Here is a 19,333-nt window from a genome sequence, read left to right as displayed (position 1 = left end):
CGAAGTGCTCCAAATAACCACTTGCAGATTTTACCAAAAGAGTGTTTCAAAACTGCTCTTTCTACAGGTAAGTTCAAGTCTGTGAGTTGAATGCACTCAACACAAAGAAGTTTCTGAGAATGCTTCTGTTCAGTTTTTATGTGAAGATATTTCCTTTTCCAGCATAGGCCTCAAACGGCTCCAAATATCCACTTGTAGATTCTACAAAAAGAGTGTTTCCAAACTTCTCTGTCAATTGGTAGGTTCAACTCTGTGAGTTGAATGAACTCATCACAAAGAAGTTTCTGAGAATCCTTCTCTCTAGTTTTTATGTGAAGATATTTCCTTTTCCAACATAGGCCTCAAGGTGCTCCGAATAAACACTTGCAGATTCTACAAACGTAATGTTTCAAAACTGTTCTATCAAAAGAAACGTTCAAGTCTGTGAGTTGAATGCACTCATCACACAGAAGTTTCTGAGAATGCTTCTGTCTAGTTTTTAGGTGAAGATATTTCCTTTTCCAGCATAGGCCTCAAAACGCTCCAAGTATCCTCTTGCAGATTCTACAAAAAGAGTGTTTCAAAACTGTTCTATCAAAAGGAAGGTTCAACTCTGTGAGTTGAATGAATGCATCGTGAAGAACTTTCTGAGAATGCTTCTCTGTAGTTTTTAGGTGAAGATATTCCATATCCCAGCACAGGCCTCGAAGTGCTCCAAATAACCACTTGCAGATTTTACCAAAAGAGGGTTTCAAAACTGCTCTTTCTACAGGTAAGTTCAAGTCTGTGAGTTGAATGCACTCAACACAAAGAAGTTTCTGAGAATGCTTCTGTTCAGTTTCTATGTGAAGATATTTCCTTTTCCAGCATAGGCCTCAAACGGCTCCAAATATCCACTTGCAGATTCTACAAAAAGAGTGTTTCCAAACTTCTCTATCAATTGGTAGGTTCAACTCTGTGAGTTGAATGAACTCATCACAAAGAAGTTTCTGAGAATCCTTCACTCTAGTTTTTATGTGAAGATATTTCCATTTCCAACATAGGCCTCAAGGTGCTCCGAATAAACACTTGCAGATTCTACAAACGTAATGTTTCAAAACTGTTCTATCAAAAGAAACCTTCAAGTCTGTGAGTTGAATGCACTCATCACACGGAAGTTTCTGAGAATGCTTCTGTCTAGTTTTTAGGGGAAGATATTTCCTTTTCCATCATAGGCCTCAAAACGCTCCAAATATCCTCTTGCAGATTCTACAAAAAGAGTGTTTCAAAACTGTTCTATCAAAAGGAAGGTTCAACTCTGTGAGTTGAATGAATGCATCGTGAAGAACTATCTGAGAATGCTTCTCTGTAGTTTTTAGGTGAAGATATTCCATATCCCAGCACAGGCCTCGAAGTGCTCCAAATAACCACTTGCAGATTTTACCAAAAGAGTGTTTCAAAACTGCTCTTTCTACAGGTAAGTTCAAGTCTGTGAGTTGAATGCACTCAACACAAAGAAGTTTCTGAGAATGCTTCTGTTCAGTTTTTATGTGAAGATATTTCCTTTTCCAGCATAGGCCTCAAACGGCTCCAAATATCCACTTGCAGATTCTACAAAAAGAGTGTTTCCAAACTTCTCTATCAATTCGTAGGTTCAACTCTGTGAGTTGAATGAACTCATCACAAAGAAGTTTCTGAGAATCCTTCTCTCTAGTTTTTATGTGAAGATATTTCCTTTTCCATCATAGGCCTCAAGGTGCTCCGAATAAACACTTGCAGATTCTACAAACGTAATGTTTCAAAACTCTTCTATCAAAAGAAACGTTGAAGTCTGTGAGTTGAATGCACTCATCACACAGAAGTTTCTGAGAATGCTTCTGTCTAGTTTTTAGGTGAAGATATTTCCTTTTCCAGCATAGGCCTCAAAACGCTCCAAGTATCCTCTTGCAGATTCTACAAAAAGAGTGTTTCAAAACTGTTCTATCAAAAGGAAGGTTCAACTCTGTGAGTTGAATGAATGCATCGTGAAGAACTTTCTGAGAATGCTTCTCTGTAGTTTTTAGGTGAAGATATTCCATATCCCAGCACAGGCCTCGAAGTGCTCCAAATAACCACTTGCAGATTTTACCAAAAGAGTGTTTCAAAACTGCTCTTTCTACAGGTAAGTTCAAGTCTGTGAGTTGAATGCACTCAACACAAAGAAGTTTCTGAGAATGCTTCTGTTCAGTTTTTATGTGAAGATATTTCCTTTTCCAGCACAGGCCTCAAACGGCTCCAAATATCCACTTGCAGATTCTACAAAAAGAGTGTTTCCAAACTTCTCTATCAATTGGTAGGTTCAACTCTGTGAGTTGAATGAACTCATCACAAAGAAGTTTCTGAGAATCCTTCTCTCTAGTTTTTATGTGAAGATATTTCCTTTTCCAACATAGGCCTCAAGGTGCTCCGAATAAACACTTGCAGATTCTACAAACGTAATGTTTCAAAACTGTTCTATCAAAAGAAACCTTCAAGTCTGTGAGTTGAATGCACTCATCACACAGAAGTTTCTGAGAATGCTTCTGTCTAGTTTTTAGGGGAAGATATTTCCTTTTCCAGCATAGGCCTCAAAACGCTCCAAATATCCTCTTGCAGATTCTACAAAAAGAGTGTTTCAAAACTGTTCTATCAAAAGGAAGGTTCAACTCTGTGAGTTGAGTGAATGCATCGTGAAGAACTTTCTGAGAATGCTTCTCTGTAGTTTTTAGGTGAAGATATTCCATATCCCAGCACAGGCCTCGAAGTGCTCCAAATAACCACTTGCAGATTTTACCAAAAGAGTGTTTCAAAACTGCTCTTTCTACAGGTAAGTTCAAGTCTGTGAGTTGAATGCACTCAACACAAAGAAGTTTCTGAGAATGCTTCTGTTCAGTTTTTATGTGAAGATATTTCCTTTTCCAGCATAGGCCTCAAACGGCTCCAAATATCCACTTGTAGATTCTACAAAAAGAGTGTTTCCAAACTTCTCTGTCAATTGGTAGGTTCAACTCTGTGAGTTGAATGAACTCATCACAAAGAAGTTTCTGAGAATCCTTCTCTCTAGTTTTTATGTGAAGATATTTCCTTTTCCAACATAGGCCTCAAGGTGCTCCGAATAAACACTTGCAGATTCTACAAACGTAATGTTTCAAAACTGTTCTATCAAAAGAAACGTTCAAGTCTGTGAGTTGAATGCACTCATCACACAGAAGTTTCTGAGAATGCTTCTGTCTAGTTTTTAGGTGAAGATATTTCCTTTTCCAGCATAGGCCTCAAAACGCTCCAAGTATCCTCTTGCAGATTCTACAAAAAGAGTGTTTCAAAACTGTTCTATCAAAAGGAAGGTTCAACTCTGTGAGTTGAATGAATGCATCGTGAAGAACTTTCTGAGAATGCTTCTCTGTAGTTTTTAGGTGAAGATATTCCATATCCCAGCACAGGCCTCGAAGTGCTCCAAATAACCACTTGCAGATTTTACCAAAAGAGGGTTTCAAAACTGCTCTTTCTACAGGTAAGTTCAAGTCTGTGAGTTGAATGCACTCAACACAAAGAAGTTTCTGAGAATGCTTCTGTTCAGTTTCTATGTGAAGATATTTCCTTTTCCAGCATAGGCCTCAAACGGCTCCAAATATCCACTTGCAGATTCTACAAAAAGAGTGTTTCCAAACTTCTCTATCAATTGGTAGGTTCAACTCTGTGAGTTGAATGAACTCATCACAAAGAAGTTTCTGAGAATCCTTCACTCTAGTTTTTATGTGAAGATATTTCCATTTCCAACATAGGCCTCAAGGTGCTCCGAATAAACACTTGCAGATTCTACAAACGTAATGTTTCAAAACTGTTCTATCAAAAGAAACCTTCAAGTCTGTGAGTTGAATGCACTCATCACACGGAAGTTTCTGAGAATGCTTCTGTCTAGTTTTTAGGGGAAGATATTTCCTTTTCCATCATAGGCCTCAAAACGCTCCAAATATCCTCTTGCAGATTCTACAAAAAGAGTGTTTCAAAACTGTTCTATCAAAAGGAAGGTTCAACTCTGTGAGTTGAATGAATGCATCGTGAAGAACTATCTGAGAATGCTTCTCTGTAGTTTTTAGGTGAAGATATTCCATATCCCAGCACAGGCCTCGAAGTGCTCCAAATAACCACTTGCAGATTTTACCAAAAGAGTGTTTCAAAACTGCTCTTTCTACAGGTAAGTTCAAGTCTGTGAGTTGAATGCACTCAACACAAAGAAGTTTCTGAGAATGCTTCTGTTCAGTTTTTATGTGAAGATATTTCCTTTTCCAGCATAGGCCTCAAACGGCTCCAAATATCCACTTGCAGATTCTACAAAAAGAGTGTTTCCAAACTTCTCTATCAATTCGTAGGTTCAACTCTGTGAGTTGAATGAACTCATCACAAAGAAGTTTCTGAGAATCCTTCTCTCTAGTTTTTATGTGAAGATATTTCCTTTTCCATCATAGGCCTCAAGGTGCTCCGAATAAACACTTGCAGATTCTACAAACGTAATGTTTCAAAACTCTTCTATCAAAAGAAACGTTGAAGTCTGTGAGTTGAATGCACTCATCACACAGAAGTTTCTGAGAATGCTTCTGTCTAGTTTTTAGGTGAAGATATTTCCTTTTCCAGCATAGGCCTCAAAACGCTCCAAGTATCCTCTTGCAGATTCTACAAAAAGAGTGTTTCAAAACTGTTCTATCAAAAGGAAGGTTCAACTCTGTGAGTTGAATGAATGCATCGTGAAGAACTTTCTGAGAATGCTTCTCTGTAGTTTTTAGGTGAAGATATTCCATATCCCAGCACAGGCCTCGAAGTGCTCCAAATAACCACTTGCAGATTTTACCAAAAGAGTGTTTCAAAACTGCTCTTTCTACAGGTAAGTTCAAGTCTGTGAGTTGAATGCACTCAACACAAAGAAGTTTCTGAGAATGCTTCTGTTCAGTTTTTATGTGAAGATATTTCCTTTTCCAGCACAGGCCTCAAACGGCTCCAAATATCCACTTGCAGATTCTACAAAAAGAGTGTTTCCAAACTTCTCTATCAATTGGTAGGTTCAACTCTGTGAGTTGAATGAACTCATCACAAAGAAGTTTCTGAGAATCCTTCTCTCTAGTTTTTATGTGAAGATATTTCCTTTTCCAACATAGGCCTCAAGGTGCTCCGAATAAACACTTGCAGATTCTACAAACGTAATGTTTCAAAACTGTTCTATCAAAAGAAACCTTCAAGTCTGTGAGTTGAATGCACTCATCACACAGAAGTTTCTGAGAATGCTTCTGTCTAGTTTTTAGGGGAAGATATTTCCTTTTCCAGCATAGGCCTCAAAACGCTCCAAATATCCTCTTGCAGATTCTACAAAAAGAGTGTTTCAAAACTGTTCTATCAAAAGGAAGGTTCAACTCTGTGAGTTGAGTGAATGCATCGTGAAGAACTTTCTGAGAATGCTTCTCTGTAGTTTTTAGGTGAAGATATTCCATATCCCAGCACAGGCCTCGAAGTGCTCCAAATAACCACTTGCAGATTTTACCAAAAGAGTGTTTCAAAACTGCTCTTTCTACAGGTAAGTTCAAGTCTGTGAGTTGAATGCACTCAACACAAAGAAGTTTCTGAGAATGCTTCTGTTCAGTTTTTATGTGAAGATATTTCCTTTTCCAGCATAGGCCTCAAACGGCTCCAAATATCCACTTGCAGATTCTACAAAAAGAGTGTTTCCAAACTTCTCTATCAATTGGTAGGTTCAACTCTGTGAGTTGAATGAACTCATCACAAAGAAGTTTCTGAGAATCCTTCTCTCTAGTTTTTATGTGAAGATATTTCCTTTTCCAACATAGGCCTCAAGGTGCTCCGAATAAACACTTGCAGATTCTACAAACGTAATGTTTCAAAACTCTTCTATCAAAAGAAACGTTCAAGTCTGTGAGTTGAATGCACTCATCACACAGAAGTTTCTGAGAATGCTTCTGTCTAGTTTTTAGGTGAAGATATTTCCTTTTCCAGCATAGGCCTCAAAACGCTCCAAATATCCTCTTGCAGATTCTACAAAAAGAGTGTTTCAAAACTGTTCTATCAAAAGGAAGGTTCAACTCTGTGAGTTGAATGGATGCATCGTGAAGAACTTTCTGAGAATGCTTCTCTGTAGTTTTTAGGTGAAGATATTCCATATCCCAGCACAGGCCTCGAAGTGCTCCAAATAACCACTTGCAGATTTTACCAAAAGAGTGTTTCAAAACTGCTCTTTCTACAGGTAAGTTCAAGTCGGTGAGTTGAATGCACTCAACACAAAGAAGTTTCTGAGAATGCTTCTGTTCAGTTTTTATGTGAAGATATTTCCTTTTCCAGCATAGGCCTCAAACGGCTCCAAATATCCACTTGCAGATTCTACAAAAAGAGTGTTTCCAAACTTCTCTATCAATTGGTAGGTTCAACTCTGTGAGTTGAATGAACTCATCACAAAGAAGTTTCTGAGAATCCTTCTCTCTAGTTTTTATGTGAAGATATTTCCTTTTCCAACATAGGCCTCAAGGTGCTCCGAATAAACACTTGCAGATTCTACAAACGTAATGTTTCAAAACTCTTCTATCAAAAGAAACGTTCAAGTCTGTGAGTTGAATGCACTCATCACACAGAAGTTTCTGAGAATGCTTCTGTCTAGTTTTTAGGGGAAGATATTTCCTTTTCCAGCATAGGCCTCAAAACGCTCCAAATATCCTCTTGCAGATTCTACAAAAAGAGTGTTTCAAAACTGTTCTATCAAAAGGAAGGTTCAACTCTGTGAGTTGAATGAATGCATCGTGAAGAACTTTCTGAGAATGCTTCTCTGTAGTTTTTAGGTGAAGATATTCCATATCCCAGCACAGGCCTCGAAGTGCTCCAAATAAACACTTGCAGATTTTACCAAAAGAGTGTTTCAAAACTGCTCTTTCTACAGGTAAGTTCAAGTCGGTGAGTTGAATGCACTCAACACAAAGAAGTTTCTTAGAATGCTTCTGTTCAGTTTTTATGTGAAGATATTTCCTTTTCCAGCATAGGCCTCAAACGGCTCCAAATATCCACTTGCAGATTCTACAAAAAGAGTGTTTCCAAACTTCTCTATCAATTGGTAGGTTCAACTCTGTGAGTTGAATGAACTCATCACAAAGAAGTTTCTGAGAATCCTTCTCTCTAGTTTTTATGTGAAGATATTTCCTTTTCCAACATAGGCCTCAAGGTGCTCCGAATAAACACTTGCAGATTCTACAAACGTAATGTTTCAAAACTCTTCTATCAAAAGAAACGTTCAAGTCTGTGAGTTGAATGCACTCATCACACAGAAGTTTCTGAGAATGCTTCTGTCTAGTTTTTAGGGGAAGATATTTCCTTTTAGAGCATAGGCCTCAAAACGCTCCAAATATCCTCTTGCAGATTCTACAAAAAGAGTGTTTCAAAACTGTTCTATCAAAAGGAAGGTTCAACTCTGTGAGTTGAATGAATGCATCGTGAAGAACTTTCTGAGAATGCTTCTCTGTAGTTTTTAGGTGAAGATATTCCATATCCCAGCACAGGCCTCGAAGTGCTCCAAATAACCACTTGCAGATTTTACCAAAAGAGTGTTTCAAAACTGCTCTTTCTACAGGTAAGTTCAAGTCTGTGAGTTGAATGCACTCAACACAAAGAAGTTTCTGAGAATGCTTCTGTTCAGTTTCTATGTGAAGATATTTCCTTTTCCAGCATAGGCCTCAAACGGCTCCAAATATCCACTTGCAGATTCTACAAAAAGAGTGTTTCCAAACTTCTCTATCAATTGGTAGGTTCAACTCTGTGAGTTGAATGAACTCATCACAAAGAAGTTTCTGAGAATCCTTCTCTCTAGTTTTTATGTGAAGATATTTCCATTTCCAACATAGGCCTCAAGGTGCTCCGAATAAACACTTGCAGATTCTACAAACGTAATGTTTCAAAACTGTTCTATCAAAAGAAACCTTCAAGTCTGTGAGTTGAATGCACTCATCACACAGAAGTTTCTGAGAATGCTTCTGTCTAGTTTTTAGGGGAAGATATTTCCTTTTCCAGCATAGGCCTCAAAACGCTCCAAATAACCTCTTGCAGATTCTACAAAAAGAGTGTTTCAAAACTGTTCTATCAAAAGGAAGGTTCAACTCTGTGAGTTGAATGAATGCATCGTGAAGAGCTTTCTGAGAATGCTTCTCTGTAGTTTTTAGGTGAAGATATTCCATATCCCAGCACAGGCCTCGAAGTGCTCCAAATAACCACTTGCAGATTTTACCAAAAGAGTGTTTCAAAACTGCTCTTTCTACAGGTAAGTTCAAGTCTGTGAGTTGAATGCACTCAACACAAAGAAGTTTCTGAGAATGCTTCTGTTCAGTTTTTATGTGAAGATATTTCCTTTTCCAGCATAGTCCTCAAACGGCTCCAAATATCCACTTGCAGATTCTACAAAAAGAGTGTTTCCAAACTTCTCTATCAATTGGTAGGTTCAACTCTGTGAGTTGAATGAACTCATCACAAAGAAGTTTCTGAGAATCCTTCTCTCTAGTTTTTATGTGAAGATATTTCCTTTTCCAACATAGGCCTCAAGGTGCTCCGAATAAACACTTGCAGATTCTACAAACGTAATGTTTCAAAACTGTTCTATCAAAAGAAACGTTCAAGTCTGTGAGTTGAATGCACTCATCACACTGAAGTTTCTGAGAATGCTTCTGTCTAGTTTTTAGGGGAAGATATTTCCTTTTCCAGCATAGGCCTCAAAACGCTCCAAGTATCCTCTTGCAGATTCTACAAAAAGAGTGTTTCAAAACTGTTCTATCAAAAGGAAGGTTCAACTCTGTGAGTTGAATGAATGCATCGTGAAGAACTTTCTGAGAATGCTTCTCTGTAGTTTTTAGGTGAAGATATTCCATATCCCAGCACAGGCCTCGAAGTGCTCCAAATAACCACTTGCAGATTTTACCAAAAGACTGTTTCAAAACTGCTCTTTCTACAGGTAAGTTCAAGTCTGTGAGTTGAATGCACTCAACACAAAGAAGTTTCTGAGAATGCTTCTGTTCAGTTTTTATGTGAAGATATTTCCTTTTCCAGCATAGGCCTCAAACGGCTCCAAATATCCACTTGTAGATTCTACAAAAAGAGTGTTTCCAAACTTCTCTGTCAATTGGTAGGTTCAACTCTGTGAGTTGAATGAACTCATCACAAAGAAGTTTCTGAGAATCCTTCTCTCTAGTTTTTATGTGAAGATATTTCCTTTTCCAACATAGGCCTCAAGGTGCTCCGAATAAACACTTGCAGATTCTACAAACGTAATGTTTCAAAACTGTTCTATCAAAAGAAACGTTCAAGTCTGTGAGTTGAATGCACTCATCACACAGAAGTTTCTGAGAATGCTTCTGTCTAGTTTTTAGGTGAAGATATTTCCTTTTCCAGCATAGGCCTCAAAACGCTCCAAGTATCCTCTTGCAGATTCTACAAAAAGAGTGTTTCAAAACTGTTCTATCAAAAGGAAGGTTCAACTCTGTGAGTTGAATGAATGCATCGTGAAGAACTTTCTGAGAATGCTTCTCTGTAGTTTTTAGGTGAAGATATTCCATATCCCAGCACAGGCCTCGAAGTGCTCCAAATAACCACTTGCAGATTTTACCAAAAGAGTGTTTCAAAACTGCTCTTTCTACAGGTAAGTTCAAGTCTGTGAGTTGAATGCACTCAACACAAAGAAGTTTCTGAGAATGCTTCTGTTCAGTTTCTATGTGAAGATATTTCCTTTTCCAGCATAGGCCTCAAACGGCTCCAAATATCCACTTGCAGATTCTACAAAAAGAGTGTTTCCAAACTTCTCTATCAATTGGTAGGTTCAACTCTGTGAGTTGAATGAACTCATCACAAAGAAGTTTCTGAGAATCCTTCTCTCTAGTTTTTATGTGAAGATATTTCCATTTCCAACATAGGCCTCAAGGTGCTCCGAATAAACACTTGCAGATTCTACAAACGTAATGTTTCAAAACTGTTCTATCAAAAGAAACCTTCAAGTCTGTGAGTTGAATGCACTCATCACACAGAAGTTTCTGAGAATGCTTCTGTCTAGTTTTTAGGGGAAGATATTTCCTTTTCCAGCATAGGCCTCAAAACGCTCCAAATAACCTCTTGCAGATTCTACAAAAAGAGTGTTTCAAAACTGTTCTATCAAAAGGAAGGTTCAACTCTGTGAGTTGAATGAATGCATCGTGCAGAACTTTCTGAGAATGCTTCTCTGTAGTTTTTAGGTGAAGATATTCCATATCCCAGCACAGGCCTCGAAGTGCTCCAAATAACCACTTGCAGATTTTACCAAAAGAGTGTTTCAAAACTGCTCTTTCTACAGGTAAGTTCAAGTCTGTGGGTTGAATGCACTCAACACAAAGAAGTTTCTGAGAATGCTTCTGTTCAGTTTTTATGTGAAGATATTTCCTTTTCCAGCATAGGCCTCAAACGGCTCCAAATATCCACTTGCAGATTCTACAAAAAGAGTGTTTCCAAACTTCTCTATCAATTGGTAGGTTCAACTCTGTGAGTTGAATGAACTCATCACAAAGAAGTTTCTGAGAATCCTTCTCTCTAGTTTTTATGTGAAGATATTTCCTTTTCCAACATAGGCCTCAAGGTGCTCCGAATAAACACTTGCAGATTCTACAAACGTAATGTTTCAAAACTCTTCTATCAAAAGAAACGTTCAAGTCTGTGAGTTGAATGCACTCATCACACTGAAGTTTCTGAGAATGCTTCTGTCTAGTTTTTAGGTGAAGATATTTCCTTTTCCAGCATAGGCCTCAAAACGCTCCAAGTATCCTCTTGCAGATTCTACAAAAAGAGTGTTTCAAAACTGTTCTATCAAAAGGAAGGTTCAACTCTGTGAGTTGAATGAATGCATCGTGAAGAAATTTCTGAGAATGCTTCTCTGTAGTTTTTAGGTGAAGATATTCCATATCCCAGCACAGGCCTCGAAGTGCTCCAAATAACCACTTGCAGATTTTACCAAAAGAGTGTTTCAAAACTGCTCTTTCTACAGGTAAGTTCAAGTCTGTGAGTTGAATGCACTCAACACAAAGAAGTTTCTGAGAATGCTTCTGTTCAGTTTCTATGTGAAGATATTTCCTTTTCCAGCATAGGCCTCAAACGGCTCCAAATATCCACTTGCAGATTCTACAAAAAGAGTGTTTCCAAACTTCTCTATCAATTGGTAGGTTCAACTCTGTGAGTTGAATGAACTCATCACAAAGAAGTTTCTGAGAATCCTTCTCTCTAGTTTTTATGTGAAGATATTTCCATTTCCAACATAGGCCTCAAGGTGCTCCGAATAAACACTTGCAGATTCTACAAACGTAATGTTTCAAAACTGTTCTATCAAAAGAAACGTTCAAGTCTGTGAGTTGAATGCACTCATCACACAGAAGTTTCTGAGAATGCTTCTGTCTAGTGTTTAGGTGAAGATATTTCCTTTTCCAGCATAGGCCTCAAAACGCTCCAAATATCCTCTTGCAGATTCTACAAAAAGAGTGTTTCAAAACTGTTCTATCAAAAGGAAGGTTCAACTCTGTGAGTTGAATGAATGCATCGTAAAGAGCTTTCTGAGAATGCTTCTCTGTAGTTTTTAGGTGAAGATATTCCATATCCCAGCACAGGCCTCGAAGTGCTCCAAATAACAACTTGCAGATTTTACCAAAAGAGTGTTTCAAAACTGCTCTTTCTACAGGTAAGTTCAAGTCTGTGAGTTGAATGCACTCAACACAAAGAAGTTTCTCAGAATGCTTCTGTTCAGTTTTTATGTGAAGATATTTCCTTTTCCAGCATAGGCCTCAAACGGCTCCAAATATCCACTTGTAGATTCTACAAAAAGAGTGTTTCCAAACTTCTCTGTCAATTGGTAGGTTCAACTCTGTGAGTTGAATGAACTCATCACAAAGAAGTTTCTGAGAATCCTTCTCTCTAGTTTTTATGTGAAGATATTTCCTTTTCCAACATAGGCCTCAAGGTGCTCCGAATAAACACTTGCAGATTCTACAAACGTAATGTTTCAAAACTGTTCTATCAAAAGAAACGTTCAAGTCTGTGAGTTGAATGCACTCATCACACAGAAGTTTCTGAGAATGCTTCTGTCTAGTTTTTAGGGGAAGATATTTCCTTTTCCAGCATAGGCCTCAAAACGCTCCAAATAACCTCTTGCAGATTCTACAAAAAGAGTGTTTCAAAACTGTTCTATCAAAAGGAAGGTTCAACTCTGTGAGTTGAATGAATGCATCGTGAAGAGCTTTCTGAGAATGCTTCTCTGTAGTTTTTAGGTGAAGATATTCCATATCCCAGCACAGGCCTCGAAGTGCTCCAAATAACCACTTGCAGATTTTACCAAAAGAGTGTTTCAAAACTGCTCTTTCTACAGGTAAGTTCAAGTCTGTGAGTTGAATGCACTCAACACAAAGAAGTTTCTGAGAATGCTTCTGTTCAGTTTTTATGTGAAGATATTTCCTTTTCCAGCATAGTCCTCAAACGGCTCCAAATATCCACTTGCAGATTCTACAAAAAGAGTGTTTCCAAACTTCTCTATCAATTGGTAGGTTCAACTCTGTGAGTTGAATGAACTCATCACAAAGAAGTTTCTGAGAATCCTTCTCTCTAGTTTTTATGTGAAGATATTTCCTTTTCCAACATAGGCCTCAAGGTGCTCCGAATAAACACTTGCAGATTCTACAAACGTAATGTTTCAAAACTGTTCTATCAAAAGAAACGTTCAAGTCTGTGAGTTGAATGCACTCATCACACTGAAGTTTCTGAGAATGCTTCTGTCTAGTTTTTAGGGGAAGATATTTCCTTTTCCAGCATAGGCCTCAAAACGCTCCAAGTATCCTCTTGCAGATTCTACAAAAAGAGTGTTTCAAAACTGTTCTATCAAAAGGAAGGTTCAACTCTGTGAGTTGAATGAATGCATCGTGAAGAACTTTCTGAGAATGCTTCTCTGTAGTTTTTAGGTGAAGATATTCCATATCCCAGCACAGGCCTCGAAGTGCTCCAAATAACCACTTGCAGATTTTACCAAAAGAGTGTTTCAAAACTGCTCTTTCTACAGGTAAGTTCAAGTCTGTGAGTTGAATGCACTCAACACAAAGAAGTTTCTGAGAATGCTTCTGTTCAGTTTTTATGTGAAGATATTTCCTTTTCCAGCATAGGCCTCAAACGGCTCCAAATATCCACTTGTAGATTCTACAAAAAGAGTGTTTCCAAACTTCTCTGTCAATTGGTAGGTTCAACTCTGTGAGTTGAATGAACTCATCACAAAGAAGTTTCTGAGAATCCTTCTCTCTAGTTTTTATGTGAAGATATTTCCTTTTCCAACATAGGCCTCAAGGTGCTCCGAATAAACACTTGCAGATTCTACAAACGTAATGTTTCAAAACTGTTCTATCAAAAGAAACGTTCAAGTCTGTGAGTTGAATGCACTCATCACACAGAAGTTTCTGAGAATGCTTCTGTCTAGTTTTTAGGTGAAGATATTTCCTTTTCCAGCATAGGCCTCAAAACGCTCCAAGTATCCTCTTGCAGATTCTACAAAAAGAGTGTTTCAAAACTGTTCTATCAAAAGGAAGGTTCAACTCTGTGAGTTGAATGAATGCATCGTGAAGAACTTTCTGAGAATGCTTCTCTGTAGTTTTTAGGTGAAGATATTCCATATCCCAGCACAGGCCTCGAAGTGCTCCAAATAACCACTTGCAGATTTTACCAAAAGAGTGTTTCAAAACTGCTCTTTCTACAGGTAAGTTCAAGTCTGTGAGTTGAATGCACTCAACACAAAGAAGTTTCTGAGAATGCTTCTGTTCAGTTTCTATGTGAAGATATTTCCTTTTCCAGCATAGGCCTCAAACGGCTCCAAATATCCACTTGCAGATTCTACAAAAAGAGTGTTTCCAAACTTCTCTATCAATTGGTAGGTTCAACTCTGTGAGTTGAATGAACTCATCACAAAGAAGTTTCTGAGAATCCTTCTCTCTAGTTTTTATGTGAAGATATTTCCATTTCCAACATAGGCCTCAAGGTGCTCCGAATAAACACTTGCAGATTCTACAAACGTAATGTTTCAAAACTGTTCTATCAAAAGAAACCTTCAAGTCTGTGAGTTGAATGCACTCATCACACAGAAGTTTCTGAGAATGCTTCTGTCTAGTTTTTAGGGGAAGATATTTCCTTTTCCAGCATAGGCCTCAAAACGCTCCAAATAACCTCTTGCAGATTCTACAAAAAGAGTGTTTCAAAACTGTTCTATCAAAAGGAAGGTTCAACTCTGTGAGTTGAATGAATGCATCGTGCAGAAATTTCTGAGAATGCTTCTCTGTAGTTTTTAGGTGAAGATATTCCATATCCCAGCACAGGCCTCGAAGTGCTCCAAATAACCACTTGCAGATTTTACCAAAAGAGTGTTTCAAAACTGCTCTTTCTACAGGTAAGTTCAAGTCTGTGGGTTGAATGCACTCAACACAAAGAAGTTTCTGAGAATGCTTCTGTTCAGTTTTTATGTGAAGATATTTCCTTTTCCAGCATAGGCCTCAAACGGCTCCAAATATCCACTTGCAGATTCTACAAAAAGAGTGTTTCCAAACTTCTCTATCAATTGGTAGGTTCAACTCTGTGAGTTGAATGAACTCATCACAAAGAAGTTTCTGAGAATCCTTCTCTCTAGTTTTTATGTGAAGATATTTCCTTTTCCAACATAGGCCTCAAGGTGCTCCGAATAAACACTTGCAGATTCTACAAACGTAATGTTTCAAAACTCTTCTATCAAAAGAAACGTTCAAGTCTGTGAGTTGAATGCACTCATCACACTGAAGTTTCTGAGAATGCTTCTGTCTAGTTTTTAGGTGAAGATATTTCCTTTTCCAGCATAGGCCTCAAAACGCTCCAAGTATCCTCTTGCAGATTCTACAAAAAGAGTGTTTCAAAACTGTTCTATCAAAAGGAAGGTTCAACTCTGTGAGTTGAATGAATGCATCGTGAAGAAATTTCTGAGAATGCTTCTCTGTAGTTTTTAGGTGAAGATATTCCATATCCCAGCACAGGCCTCGAAGTGCTCCAAATAACCACTTGCAGATTTTACCAAAAGAGTGTTTCAAAACTGCTCTTTCTACAGGTAAGTTCAAGTCTGTGAGTTGAATGCACTCAACACAAAGAAGTTTCTGAGAATGCTTCTGTTCAGTTTCTATGTGAAGATATTTCCTTTTCCAGCATAGGCCTCAAACGGCTCCAAATATCCACTTGCAGATTCTACAAAAAGAGTGTTTCCAAACTTCTCTATCAATTGGTAGGTTCAACTCTGTGAGTTGAATGAACTCATCACAAAGAAGTTTCTGAGAATCCTTCTCTCTAGTTTTTATGTGAAGATATTTCCATTTCCAACATAGGCCTCAAGGTGCTCCGAATAAACACTTGCAGATTCTACAAACGTAATGTTTCAAAACTGTTCTATCAAAAGAAACGTTCAAGTCTGTGAGTTGAATGCACTCATCACACAGAAGTTTCTGAGAATGCTTCTGTCTAGTTTTTAGGTGAAGATATTTCCTTTTCCAGTATAGGCCTCAAAACGCTCCAAATATCCTCTTGCAGATTCTACAAAAAGACTGTTTCAAAACTGTTCTATCAAAAGGAAGGTTCAACTCTGTGAGTTGAATGAATGCATCGTAAAGAGCTTTCTGAGAATGCTTCTCTGTAGTTTTTAGGTGAAGATATTCCATATCCCAGCACAGGCCTCGAAGTGCTCCAAATAACCACTTGCAGATTTTACCAAAAGAGTGTTTCAAAACTGCTCTTTCTACAGGTAAGTTCAAGTCTGTGAGTTGAATGCACTCAACACAAAGAAGTTTCTCAGAATGCTTCTGTTCAGTTTTTATGTGAAGATATTTCCTTTTCCAGCATAGGCCTCAAACGGCTCCAAATATCCACTTGTAGATTCTACAAAAAGAGTGTTTCCAAACTTCTCTGTCAATTGGTAGGTTCAACTCTGTGAGTTGAATGAACTCATCACAAAGAAGTTTCTGAGAATCCTTCTCTCTAGTTTTTATGTGAAGATATTTCCTTTTCCAACATAGGCCTCAAGGTGCTCCGAATAAACACTTGCAGATTCTACAAACGTAATGTTTCAAAACTGTTCTATCAAAAGAAACGTTCAAGTCTGTGAGTTGAATGCACTCATCACACAGAAGTTTCTGAGAATGCTTCTGTCTAGTTTTTAGGGGAAGATATTTCCTTTTCCAGCATAGGCCTCAAAACGCTCCAAATATCCTCTTGCAGATTCTACAAAAAGAGTGTTTCAAAACTGTTCTATCAAAAGGAAAGTTCAACTCTGTGAGTTGAATGAATGCATCGTGAAGAACTTTCTGAGAATGCTTCTCTGTAGTTTTTAGGTGAAGATATTCCATATCCCAGCACAGGCCTCGAGGTGCTCCAAATAACCACTTGCAGATTTTACCAAAAGAGGGTTTCAAAACTGCTCTTTCTACAGGTAAGTTCAAGTCTGTGAGTTGAATGCACTCAACACAAAGAAGTTTCTGAGAATGCTTCTGTTCAGTTTCTATGTGAAGATATTTCCTTTTCCAGCATAGGCCTCAAACGGCTCCAAATATCCACTTGCAGATTCTACAAAAAGAGTGTTTCCAAACTTCTCTATCAATTGGTAGGTTCAACTCTGTGAGTTGAATGAACTCATCACAAAGAAGTTTCTGAGAATCCTTCACTCTAGTTTTTATGTGAAGATATTTCCATTTCCAACATAGGCCTCAAGGTGCTCCGAATAAACACTTGCAGATTCTACAAACGTAATGTTTCAAAACTGTTCTATCAAAAGAAACCTTCAAGTCTGTGAGTTGAATGCACTCATCACACAGAAGTTTCTGAGAATGCTTCTGTCTAGTTTTTAGGGGAAGATATTTCCTTTTCCATCATAGGCCTCAAAACGCTCCAAATATCCTCTTGCAGATTCTACAAAAAGAGTGTTTCAAAACTGTTCTATCAAAAGGAAGGTTCAACTCTGTGAGTTGAATGAATGCATCGTGAAGAACTATCTGAGAATGCTTCTCTGTAGTTTTTAGGTGAAGATATTCCATATCCCAGCACAGGCCTCGAAGTGCTCCAAATAACCACTTGCAGATTTTACCAAAAGAGTGTTTCAAAACTGCTCTTTCTACAGGTAAGTTCAAGTCTGTGAGTTGAATGCACTCAACACAAAGAAGTTTCTGAGAATGCTTCTGTTCAGTTTTTATGTGAAGATATTTCCTTTTCCAGCATAGGCCTCAAACGGCTCCAAATATCCACTTGCAGATTCTACAAAAAGAGTGTTTCCAAACTTCTCTATCAATTGGTAGGTTCAACTCTGTGAGTTGAATGAACTCATCACAAAGAAGTTTCTGAGAATCCTTCTCTCTAGTTTTTATGTGAAGATATTTCCTTTTCCAACATAGGCCTCAAGGTGCTCCGAATAAACACTTGCAGATTCTACAAACGTAATGTTTCAAAACTGTTCTATCAAAAGAAACGTTCAAGTCTGTGAGTTGAATGCACTCATCACACAGAAGTTTCTGAGAATGCTTCTGTCTAGTTTTTAGGGGAAGATATTTCCTTTTCCAGCATAGGCCTCAAAACGCTCCAAATATCCTCTTGCAGATTCTACAAAAAGAGTGTTTCAAAACTGTTCTATCAAAAGGAAGGTTCAACTCTGTGAGTTGAATGAATGCATCGTGAAGAACTTTCTGAGAATGCTTCTCTGTAGTTTTTAGGTGAAGATATTCCATATCCCAGCACAGGCCTCGAAGTGCTCCAAATAACCACTTGCAGATTTTACCAAAAGAGTGTTTCAAAACTGCTCTTTCTACAGGTAAGTTCAAGTCTGTGAGTTGAATGCACTCAACACAAAGAAGTTTCTGAGAATGCTTCTGTTCAGTTTTTATGTGAAGATATTTCCTTTTCCAGCATAGGCCTCAAACGGCTCCAAATATCCACTTGCAGATTCTACAAAAAGAGTGTTTCCAAACTTCTCTATCAATTGGTAGGTTCAACTCTGTGAGTTGAATGAACTCATCACAAAGAAGTTTCTGAGAATCCTTCTCTCTAGTTTTTATGTGAAGATATTTCCTTTTCCATCATAGGCCTCAAGGTGCTCCCAATAAACACTTGCAGATTCTACAAACGTAATGTTTCAAAACTCTTCTATCAAAAGAAACGTTCAAGTCTGTGAGTTGAATGCACTCATCACACAGAAGTTTCTGAGAATGCTTCTGTCTAGTTTTTAGGTGAAGATATTTCCTTTTCCAGCATAGGCCTCAAAACGCTCCAAATATCCTCTTGCAGATTCTACAAAAAGAGTGTTTCAAAACTGTTCTATCAAAAGGAAGGTTCAACTCTGTGAGTTGAATGAATGCATCGTGAAGAACTTTCTGAGAATGCTTCTCTGTAGTTTTTAGGTGAAGATATTCCATATCCCAGCACAGGCCTCGAAGTGCTCCAAATAACCACTTGCAGATTTTACCAAAAGAGTGTTTCAAAACTGCTCTTTCTACAGGTAAGTTCAAGTCTGTGAGTTGAATGCACTCAACACAAAGAAGTTTCTGAGAATGCTTCTGTTCAGTTTTTATGTGAAGATATTTCCTTTTCCAGCATAGGCCTCAAACGGCTCCAAATATCCACTTGTAGATTCTACAAAAAGAGTGTTTCCAAACTTCTCTGTCAATTGGTAGGTTCAACTCTGTGAGTTGAATGAACTCATCACAAAGAAGTTTCTGAGAATCCTTCTCTCTAGTTTTTATGTGAAGATATTTCCTTTTCCAACATAGGCCTCAAGGTGCTCCGAATAAACACTTGCAGATTCTACAAACGTAATGTTTCAAAACTGTTCTATCAAAAGAAACGTTCAAGTCTGTGAGTTGAATGCACTCATCACACAGAAGTTTCTGAGAATGCTTCTGTCTAGTTTTTAGGTGAAGATATTTCCTTTTCCAGCATAGGCCTCAAAACGCTCCAAGTATCCTCTTGCAGATTCTACAAAAAGAGTGTTTCAAAACTGTTCTATCAAAAGGAAGGTTCAACTCTGTGAGTTGAATGAATGCATCGTGAAGAACTTTCTGAGAATGCTTCTCTGTAGTTTTTAGGTGAAGATATTCCATATCCCAGCACAGGCCTCGAAGTGCTCCAAATAACCACTTGCAGATTTTACCAAAAGAGGGTTTCAAAACTGCTCTTTCTACAGGTAAGTTCAAGTCTGTGAGTTGAATGCACTCAACACAAAGAAGTTTCTGAGAATGCTTCTGTTCAGTTTCTATGTGAAGATATTTCCTTTTCCAGCATAGGCCTCAAACGGCTC

Source organism: Pongo abelii, chromosome 16 (assembly GCF_028885655.2).
Source record: "Pongo abelii isolate AG06213 chromosome 16, NHGRI_mPonAbe1-v2.0_pri, whole genome shotgun sequence".
NCBI lineage: Eukaryota > Metazoa > Chordata > Mammalia > Primates > Hominidae > Pongo > Pongo abelii.
This window is presented reverse-complemented; position numbering follows the sequence as displayed.